The sequence below is a fragment of the Colobus angolensis genome, unplaced genomic scaffold (genome assembly GCF_000951035.1).
Source record: "Colobus angolensis palliatus isolate OR3802 unplaced genomic scaffold, Cang.pa_1.0 Scaffold365, whole genome shotgun sequence".
Lineage (NCBI taxonomy): Eukaryota > Metazoa > Chordata > Mammalia > Primates > Cercopithecidae > Colobus > Colobus angolensis.
The window spans coordinates 680748-691968 of record NW_012116988.1 but is presented as its reverse complement, the minus strand read 5'-3'; positions in this window follow the sequence as shown (position 1 = coordinate 691968).

Here is an 11221-nt window from a genome sequence, read left to right as displayed (position 1 = left end):
GGAAAATTGGTACATCTCTAAAGAGGCAGAAGCAGGTGCTGAGTGGATGCGCACCACTCTGCACATATATGCTTTCCACATGCACCTATTGGGGTCTTAATTTAATTGGGCTGTTATTTGCATGGCTGGATACTTACTAAATCTAGTCATATAATTTTTTGGCTGATAAGGGCATCTGTTACCTTTTTTTTTTTTTTTTTTTTTGAGATGGAGTCTCACACTGTCACCCAGGCTGAAGTGCATTGGCATGATCTCAGCTCACTGCAACCTCTGCTTCCTGGATTCAAGTGATTCTCCTGCCTCAGCCTCCTGAGTAGCTGGGATTACAGGCGCCTGCCACATGCCCAACTAAATTTTTGTATTTTTAGTAGAGACGGGGTTTCACCATGTTGGCCAGGATGGTCTCGAACTCCTGACCTCGTGATTCACCCACCTTGGCCTCCCAAAGTGCTGGGATTGCAGGCACGAGCCACCGCTCAACCCTATCCATTGATTTTATACAATTATTTAACTGGAAAATAAGTATTTTGTCAATTTACTCTAAATCAAGAGACTAGATTTGCAATCTGCAGTCTTTCAATGTTAAAGCAAATCAGAGGGCTGGATGCGGTGGTTCATGCCTGTAATCCCAGTACTTTGGGAGGCCAAGGTGGGTCGATCACAAGGTCAGGAGTTCGAGACCACTCTGGCCAATATGGTGAAACTCCGTCTCTACTAAAACTACAAAAATTAGCCGGGCATGGTGGTGTGTGCCTGTAATCCCAGCTACTCGGGAGGCTGAGGCAGGAGAACTGCTTGAACCCGAAAGGCAGAGGTTGCAGCACTACTGCACTCCAGCTTGAACGACAGAGCAAGACTCTGTCTCAAAAAAAAAAAAAAAACAAATCAAGGAAGAGCAATGTGTGTATATAGTATGCATTTTCCTACCTGCCAAAATTCTCTTTGTATTGCCTCGACTACTTTAGTAAGCCACTTACTAAAATCAAATCCTTTAGCCAGTATTCTAAATTTCAAAATGTCAAAAACATACTGACTGAGAAAAATGAAAATCTTGTTTTTGCTTCTGGTTAGTAATCTGGCCATTTCAAAAAGCAGGCAACTATGCCAAGCCTTTGGGAAAAAAATGTTTTAGATTATTTATTCCACTTCAAATCTTTTATTTGTTACTTCTCACATGTTAATTTAAAATAAACTATCATCATAACTCTTCATGCGCTCAAGAAACATTCATATTAAGATGCTTAAAGTTCAATATTGTATTATAGTATAGTAGAATGCTCCATAATTAGCAGAAGTACTTTTTTTTTTTTTTTTTTTGAGACAGACTCTCGCTCTGTCACCCAGGCTGGAGTGCAGTAGCCAGATCTCAGCTCACTGCAAGCTCCGCCTCCCGGGTTTACACCATTCTCCTGCCTCAGCCTCCCCAGTACCTGAGACTACAGGCACCCGCCACCTTGCCCAGCTAGTTTTTTGTATTTTTTAGTAGAGACGGGGTTTCACCGTGTTAGCCAGGTGGTCTCGATCTCCTGACCTCGTGATCTGCCCGTCTTGGCCTCCCAAAATGCTGGGATTACAGGCTTGAGCCACTGCACCCGCCCAGAAGTACATTTTTAATAAATTTATGATGTTTTCAAGGTGTTTTGTTTGTTTGTTTTGAAATAGAGTCACTCTGTCACCTAGGATGGAGTGCAGTGACGTGATCTTGGCACACTGCAACCTCTGCCTCCCAGGTTCAAGCAATTCTCCTGCCTCAGCCTCCTGAGTAGCTGCGATTACAGGTGCCTGCCACTGCGCCTGGCTACTTTTTATAGTTTTTTTAGAGACAGGGTTTCACCATTGTGGCCAGGCTGGTTTTGAACTCCTTACCTCTTGATTCACTTGCCTCAGCCTCCCAAAGTGCTGGGATTACAGACATGAGTCACTGCGCCCGCTCATTTTCAGGGTTTCAAATTGTGACAACAAATAATTAGGTATGCTTTTTCATAATAAGGTCAATTTTATCAGGGTACCCACTCGTCTCCATAGTATTTCTGTAATGAATAGTGTAAAACTGGTCCACTAGAATGCTGATTTAACCAGAATGAATTCAGCCTTGTTGGTAGACTGTTGGTATTCTAGCGGCTGATCATTCACTAAGGCTTACTGAATGCTGCCTAAAAATGCCAGTAAGCGCTTTTAACCAGGTTGCCTCTTTTCTCCCACTGATGTGCTCATGTTGTGGTCTCTTCTGTTTATCATAAGCTATTCCAGATTAGAAGTGATTATCTCTTGCACAAATGAGACTCCTTTTTTTCCCTTTTTCATGGGATCCTCCTGTTCTCCCTACTTGAAGCAAATGTAGAGGCAGATATAATGACAATATACAAATATATTTCCTTCCATGTTGCCACTGAGCAGATTATGACATGGCCCAGCTGGAAGTCACTTACTTCCAGGCCAAAGAGTGTTTTTCTATGATGTGTCTCTATTAAAAGCCCCTCTGATTTAGTTTACCCAATAGTAACCTAATTTCATGAGTGATTTCCCACCACAATCACACATTGTTTTGTGCAAGAAAAGAAAAAATTACACAGCAGGTGTACAACAAACTGAGAATCGTGAGGATAATCTTAGCATTTTTTGTTCCCAACTGAATAAACCTTTCTTTAATTATTTTTTTTAATTTTTTTATACTTTAAGTTCTAGGGTACATGTGCACATCGTTCAGGTTTGTTACGTATGTATACATGTGCCATGTTGGTGTGCTGCACCCATCAACTCGTCATTTACATTAGGTGTATCTCCTAATGCTATCCTTCCCCCCACCCCCTCCCCATAATAGGACCTGGTGTGTGATGTTCCCCTTCCTGTGTCCAAGTGATCTCATTGTTCAATTCCCACCTATGAGTGAGAACATGCGGTGTTTGGTTTTCTGTTCTTGCGATAGTTTGCTGAGAATGATGGTTTCCAACTGCATCCATGTCCCTACAAAGGACACGAACTCATCCTTCTTTATGGCTGCATAGTATTCCATGGTGTATATGTGCCACATTTTCTTAATCCAGTCTGTCACTGATGGACATTTGGGTTGATTCCAAGTCTTTACTATTGTGAATATTGCCGACCTTTTTTTTTTTGTTTGAGACGGAGTCTCACTCTGTCATCCAGGCTGAAGTGCAGTGGGACCATGTTGGCTCATTGCAACCTCTATCTCCTGGGTTCAAGCAATTCTCCTGCCTCAGCCTCCTGAGTAGCTGAGATTACAGGTGCCACTACCACACCTGGGTAATTTTTTTATATATATATATTTTTAGCAGAGACAGGATTTCATCATGTTGGCCAGGCTGGTCTCAAATTCCTGACCTCAGGTGATCCACCCACCTCAGCCTCCCAAAGTGCTGAGATTACAGGCATGAGCCACCATGCTGCAGCCCTGAATAGACTTTTAAAAGTCTTTCAGTTGCTTTTGCTATCTCAGTAAACAGACATCATCTGCAAAGGATAGTTAACTACTTTACAGTTATATTTATTGCAAATATTAGCTATTGTTTTCTGGCTTATTTATGTACCATTTTTTATCTTCATACACACTTAGAACAATAAAAATGCATCCAGTTATTTAATTTTTGTAAAATGTTTATTTAAAAATGAGTGTTAAAAATAATTATGTCTTTTCTGCTTGAAGAGGGTTTTTATCATTGTACTGAAGAGAGTTATCTTTGGATACCAAGCTGCCTGTGGTTTTTTGTTTTTGTTTTTGTTTTTCTGATGAAGTCTTGCTCTGTTGCCAGGCTAGAGTGCAGTGGCATGATCTCGGCTACTGCAACCTCCGCCTCCTGGGTTCAAGCGACTCTCCTGTCTCAGCCTCCTGAGTAACTGGGACTACAGGTGCACACCATCTCACCCAGCTAATTTTTGTACTTTTCATAGTGATGGGAGTTCAACACGTTGGTCAGGCTGACCTCATGATCCGCCTGCCTTGGACTCCCAAAGTGCTGGATTACAGGCGTGAGCCACAGCTCCCAACCTCTGTTTGTGTTTTAATACTGGCTTCGCTAGTGTGACCAAGTCCTTTCTCACAGTGGCTTTGTTTCTGTAAAATGAGAATAATAATAAGACCTATGTTATTAAGTTACTGTGAAAATGGAATTCAGTAACACATACATAGTGTTACAATTAGTGATCAGTATAAATTAGCTACTTTTAATGAGATATTTATGTGCTGAAAATTACACTAACATATGCTTTAACATAGAAATATTCTTTCATGACATGAGATTTTCCACCAACAGATAAATATATATTAAAATTAATTATTCTAAAAATGTAGTATAAGCAATGGAACACTATTCAGCCTTAAAAGTGGGTAAATCTCATCATTTGAATCAACGGAGATAAATTTAGAAGACATTGTGCTACATGAAATAAGCCAGACATAAATAGACAAGTACTGCAAGATTTATTTATATGTTAAACCTAAGAAAGTTTAACTCAAAAAAGCAGAAAGTGGAATAATAGTTATCAGAGGCTGAGGGTGGTGGGAAAGAAATAGAGAGTTGTGGCCGGGCGCAGTGTCCCATGCCTGTAATCCCAGCAGTTCTGGAGGTCGAGGTGGGCAGATCACCTTAGGTCGGGAGTTTGAGACCAGCCTGACCAACATGGAGAAAGTGCATCTCTACTAAAAATAGAAAATTAGCCATGCGTGGTGACGTGCGCCTGTAATCCCAGCTACTCAGGAGGCTGAGGCAGGAGAATTGCTTAAACTCGGGAGGTGGAAGTTGCAGTGAGCTGAGACTGCACCACTGCACTCAAGCCTGGGCGACAGAGTGAGACTCTGTCTTAATAAAAAAAAAAAAAAATGCTAACTGATGTAATTCTCTCACCTGTGGAGAGTGTATGCCTCTTGTTTTAATTAATCTGAAAGTTACATTACTAAATAAATTTTGTAGTTAAAACCAATTTTCTGTGCAATAAAAAGTACCAACTTTTAAATTAGAACCTACAAAGTACCATGTAAAATGTCATGGCGTAAAGACAGCAGTAAGAAAACTGTCATCATAACACAGTAAATAAAGAAGGATAGTGATGCATACATTCTTGGAATCCACATAATAAGACAAACAAAACTGAGAGTAATTAGGAAAGGAAAAAGTCAGAATTTATATTTAAATTCAGCAAGAGTCAGTTTTGCAGCGTGAAAAAAATGTCCTCTCCACATGAACAATAAATATTATTTCTTCACCATTGCTATTTTCCATCCTTGACTTGAAGTTACAAACTAACTCTACCAGGAATAATTATGGCTTATTATAAAGCATCTGTGACACAGCAAGCACGGTCATGTTTGTTTGCTACATTTATGTATAGAAACGTACTCCTGAAGTCTCCCTAGTACTTACCTAAACAAATTGGCTCAATCAATCAATAAATTTACTCATGTCATTTATAAAAAGTGAAAGGAACAATAACTAAAGAAATGTAGGCTTATATAGGATTGTCCAATTAATAAATGAAAATGGAATGTTCCAACAAAATAAAATATAAATTAATGTATTAGTCCATTTTCATGCTGCTGCTGATAAAGACATACCCAAGACTGGGCAATTTACAAAAGAAGGAGGTTTATTGGACTTACAGTTCCACGTGACTTGGGAAGCCTCACAATCGTGATGGAAGGCAAGGAGGAGCAAGTCACTTCTTACATGGATGGCAGCAGGAAAAGAGAGAGCTTGTGAAGAGAAACTTTGGTTTTCAAAACCATCACATTTCATGAAACCCATTCACTGTCATGAGAACAGCACAGAAAAGATGCTGTTCAATCATCTATGATTCAGTGATTCAATACTCTCCCACTGAGTCCCTCCCACAAGAGGGAGGAATTATGGGAGCTACAAGATGAGATTTGCGTGTGGACACAGAGCCAAACTGTATCATTCTGCCCCTGGTCTCTCCCAAATCTCATACATTCACGTTTCAAAACCAATCATGCCTTCCCAACAGTCCCCCAAAGTTTTAACTCATTTCAGCATAAACTCAAAAATCCACAGTTTAAAGTCTCATTTGAGACCAGACAGGTCCCTTCCACCTGTGAGCCAGTAAAATCAAAACCAAGTTCGTTACTTCCTAGATACAATGGGAGTAAAGGCATTGGGTAAATATAGCCATTCCAAATGGGAGAAATTGGTCAAAATAAAGGGACTGAAGGCCCCACGCAAGTCCAAAATCCAGTGGGGTGGTCAAATCTTAAAGCTCCAAAATGATCTCCTTTGACTTCATGTCCCACATCCAGATTATGCTGATGCAAAATATGGGTTCCCATTGTCTTGGGCAGCTACACCCTTGTGGCTTTGCAGAGTACAGCCTCTCTCTGCTGCTTTCATGGGCTGGCACTGAATGTCTGTGGCTTTTCCAGGTGCACAGTGCAAGCTATAGGTGGATCTACAATTCTGGGGTGTGGAAGATGGTGGCCCTCTTCTCACAGCTCCATTAGATGGTGCCTCAGGAGGGACTCTGTGTGGAGGCTCTGACCCCACATTTTCCTTCCACACTGCCCTAGCAGAGGTTCTCCATGAAGCGTCTGCCCCCATAGCAGTCTTTTGTCTGGGCATTCAGGAGTTTCCATACATCTTCTGAAATCTATATAGCGGTTGCTAAACCTCAGTTCTTGACTTCTGTGCACCTGCAGGCTCAACACCACATGGAAGCTGCTGAGGCTTGGGGAGTCCACCCTCTAAAGGCACAGCCTGAGCTGTACATTGGCCCCTTTCAGCCATGGCTGGAGCAACTGGGACACAGGGCACCAAGTTCCTAGGCTGGAAACAGTATGGGAACCCTGAGCCCAGACCATAAAACCATTTTTTGCTCCTGGACCTCCAGGTACCTGATGGGAGGGGCTGCCATGAAAGTCTCTGACATGGCCTGGAGACATTTTCCCCATGGTCTGGGGATTTACATTAGGCTCCTTGCTAATTATGCAAATTTCTGCAGCCAGCTTGTATTTCTCCCCAGAAAATGGGGTTTTCTTTTCTATCGCATAGTCAGGCTGCAAATTTTCCAAACGCTTATGCTCTGCTTCCCTTATAAAACTGAATGCCTTTAACAGTATCCAAGTCACCCCTTGAATGCTTTTCTGCTTAGAAATTTCTTCTGCCAGATACTCTAAATCATCTTTCTGAAGTTCAAAGTTTCACAAATCTCTAGGGCAGGGGCAAAATGCCACCAGTCTCTTTGTTAAAACATAACAAGAGTCACTTTTACTCCAGTTTCCAACAAGTTCCTCATCCCCATCTGAGGCCACCTCAGCCTGGACCTTATTATCCATATCACTATCAGCATTTTGGACAAAGTCATTCAACAAGTCTCTAGGAAGTTCCAAACTTTATTACACCTTCCTGTCTTCTTCTGAGCCACCCAAACTGTTTCAACCACTGCCTGTTACCCAGTTCCAAAGCTGCTTCCACATTTTTGGGTATCCTTTTAGCAGTGCCCCATTCTACTGGTACCAATTTACTGTATTCGTTCATTTTCATGCTGCTGATAAAGGTATACCTGAAACTGGCAATAAAACGTTTTAAGTGGACTTATAGCTCCACATGGCTGGGGAGACCTCAGAATCATGGTGGGAGATGAAAGGCACTTCTTACATGGTGGCAGCAGGAGAAAAATGAGGAAGAAGCAAAAGCAGAAACCCCTGATAAACCCATCAGATATGGTGAGGCATAAGCACTATCACAAGAATAGCACAGGAAAGACTGGTCCCCATGATTTAATTACCTCTCACTGGGTCCTTCTCATATGTGGGAATTCTGGGAGATATAATTCAAGTTGTGATTTGGATGGGGACACAGCCAAACCATATCATTGATGTTTATTCTGAATTAACACATCCCTTCCCAATAAGGGGTGGGGCATTCAGGAGAAAATCAAAGTCTCTGAAGAGCAGCTTAAAGAATAGGTAAAGCATGGTGGGTCAAAACAGAGTTAGCATTCTAGAAGGAATTTAATATTCTTACCTGCCATGTCAAGGGTTACCCAAGGCTCCTCCATAGATACAGTTAGTTGTCCAACAGGAGCTGTGGCAGAAGGTCTCAGTCCCGTCGCTCTTGGGCTCGCCTGGCTATTTCTGCCATCATGGGTTTGAGTGCTGATGGATCCCTTCAGAATGCTGGGCAATCCCTTTCCCAATGGCCAGTTTTCTTACAATGTGCCCACTGATTTATGCCCAAGGCATGGTGACTCAGATGCCCAGCTTTGGGCTTCCCACCTTTCAGCTTCCCTTGTTCAGGCCAAGAGCCAGGAGGCAATGTCGTGTTTGAGGTAAGCTTAAGGCTGCAGCCAAGAGCCATACTTGTGGGAGGTCCTGCTTGCACTTTCTGCTTTTCTGCTTTGTCCCTGTTATCAAAAACTAATTCCATAACCAAAGCTGTTCCTTAGAAGTTTGGGGACACATAGCTGCTTTTAATAGTTTTCTATGGATATCAGGGGCAGACTGGGTTATAAAATGTACTCCCAGAAGGGTTCATCTTTCCCTTGAAGCAGGATCAATGCTAGTATATTTCCCGATTGCCTCAACTAAATGCCCTTGAACAAAGTTGGATTCTCATCTTTGCCCTCAGAAACTTCCTTAAGCTTTTTATAGTCAATAGGCTTTTTCATACATTTCTTCATCCCTTTCAAAAAACAAGTGACCATATTCTCTCTTCACCCCAAGTCCCCACTGCCTCTTTGATAGTTCCCCTTTGGATCTTGATCTTGAACTGCTAAACCTCTTGCCTGATATATATTACGGTTCAAGTTTCAAGCCAATACCTCATCTGCATGGGCCCTAGCTGTCCCCAAAATACATTCTCTTTTACTCTTTTACTGTATAACACAGAGACAACAAAACGTGCAGATCCTGCCCAGTTAAACTGTAGGTCAGAGTTAATTTCTCAAACTCATCTAGGAATTTTCCTGGATCTTCAGAGAAATGACCAAACTTCTCTTTACATAGAGCCAAATCAGACATAGAAAAGGGGACATGTCCTCTCACAGTGCCTTCTTCCCCATTTGCCACCTCTGTAAGTGGACAAAGATTTCCCTTTGGAGGTTGATAGGCAGCTCCACTATGAATAGTACTCACTGAGCTCAGTTCCTCAGGGCGTGGTGGGTGTAGAGAGGGACTAGACAGGAAAGGAGGATGAGATGAAGGATTCTCAACAGAACTTTCAGGTGGAGTAGAGGAAGAAAGGACCGACACATCTGAACCTTTAGAGCTGATAGAAGAAGGGTCTGCTCCACTCAAAACTGCTTGCTGAACTGGGGGTCGGGGGTGCTTGCATTAAAGGATCATCTTGCATGTCTAGTTCTTTTTCTTCTTTTTCTCTCACCAAACATGTTTCACATTATCCAACTAACATAAGTGAGCCAAGCTATGAATCTTAAACCACAAGTGAACTTTGGCAAAAATGTTGAATAAGGCAAAGGAAATGAAGAAGATTTAGATGGGAATGACCAGAGCAAGCAGGTTCTGGGCAATAATGACTGTTTGGATTAAACAAGCAGAGTTGGTTTGCCTGAATCCAAGAAAGGAAAGAATTGCATTTTTCGTGTGCAAAATGAAGCAAAACAGCAAGGAGAGAAGTCCCCTGATTTCCATCCCAGTGCTTCTCGATCACACCTAGTCGCTATAGTAGCAAGAAAACATAACCACATCTACGTAATTTTATTGCTCATAGCTGTTAAATACTAAATCTCAATCAGCAATTTTAGAGATGGAGCCTTCAATGCTTTTTGTTCTCAAAGTTTCACAAGCAAAAGGACAGAAATCAGGAAGTACATAGCAAAAGAGTAAGTTAACATCCCTAAGATCAGTTAAAGTCTCTTGAAAATGACAGTGAAAACCAGGCACAGTGGATCACACCTGTAATCCCAGCACTTTGGGGGGCCGAGGCGGGCGGATCACCTGAAGCCAGGAGTTTGAGACCAGCCTGGCCAACATGGTGAAACTCCACCTTTACTAAAAATACAAAAATCTGCCGGGCATGGTGGCAAGAGCCTGTAGTCCCAGCTACTTGAGAGGCTGAGGCGGTAGAATTGCTTGAACCCAGAGGTGGAGGTTGCAGTGAGCTGAGATCATGCCACTGCACTCCGGCCCAGGTGGCAGAGTGAGACCGCATCTAAAAAATAAAATGAAATAAAATAATGACAGTGAAACAGAGACAGCACCCAAGAAATTGATTCATGCGGCAAGTAGAAGGCAGATTAATACAAAGGGCTTAGCCTGCAGTGCCAAACCCGTTTTTATGTGCGAGGGACTTTACTGAGAGGTCCCTAAACCTTAGAAGGGACTCTAACCCTCCTAAATCAAGCATCTGACCTCAGGGTCACTCAAGCACTCTTTCCTTTTATTAAGAGGAGCCTCTAACCCAATCCTATTTTTTAACCCCACCACTTACCCAAAGTCATCCAATCAGTGCTGCAGCCTATTTCCTTTGGGTTGGAGGGTTTCTTTAGTATCATCGCTTCCGTGGTTTACCAGAAAGATGTTACAGGACCCCAACACTTACATAAAGGTAGCCAATGGGTCAGGGTTTCTGCACTCTAGTCCCTTCTGTGGTCACCAGAAAAGTGTTACAGGAAAGGGGTCCCAATCCAGACCCCAGGAGAGGGTTCTTGGATCTCATGCAAGAAAGAATTTAGGGCAAGTCTGCAGTGCAAAGCAAAAGGAAGTTTATTAAGAAAGTAAAGTGGCGAAAAGACAGCTACTCCATAGACAAAATAGGACGTTGCTGAGATCCACCCTAGGGACAACGCTTGTATACACGGGGAGATGTGTCCTGCTACAAGGGTTTGTAATACATAATTAATTTTCTTAATTGCTACATTTTGCGAGAACTGATATTATTATCTTTAAAGCAAAATTAGGAATGCCTTTGTTCTCCAGATATCAGGATATCTGGACACTCCCAAGTCTGAGTCTGTTTAGTAAGTATTATTAATTTGTTCCCTTAACCATAAACATTATTAATTTGTTCCCTTAACCATAAACATTTAGAGGCTAGGAATGCCTAATTTTCTGGGAATGCAGCCCAGCAAGTCTCAGTCTCCTTTTTTTTCTTTTTTTGAAATAGAGTCTTGGGGTCTCGCTCTGTCACCCAGGCTGGAGTGCCGTGGTGCCATCTCAACTCACTGCAAGCTCTGCCTTCTGGGTTCACGCCATTCTCCCGCCTCAGCCTCCTGAGTAGCTGGGACTACAGGCGCC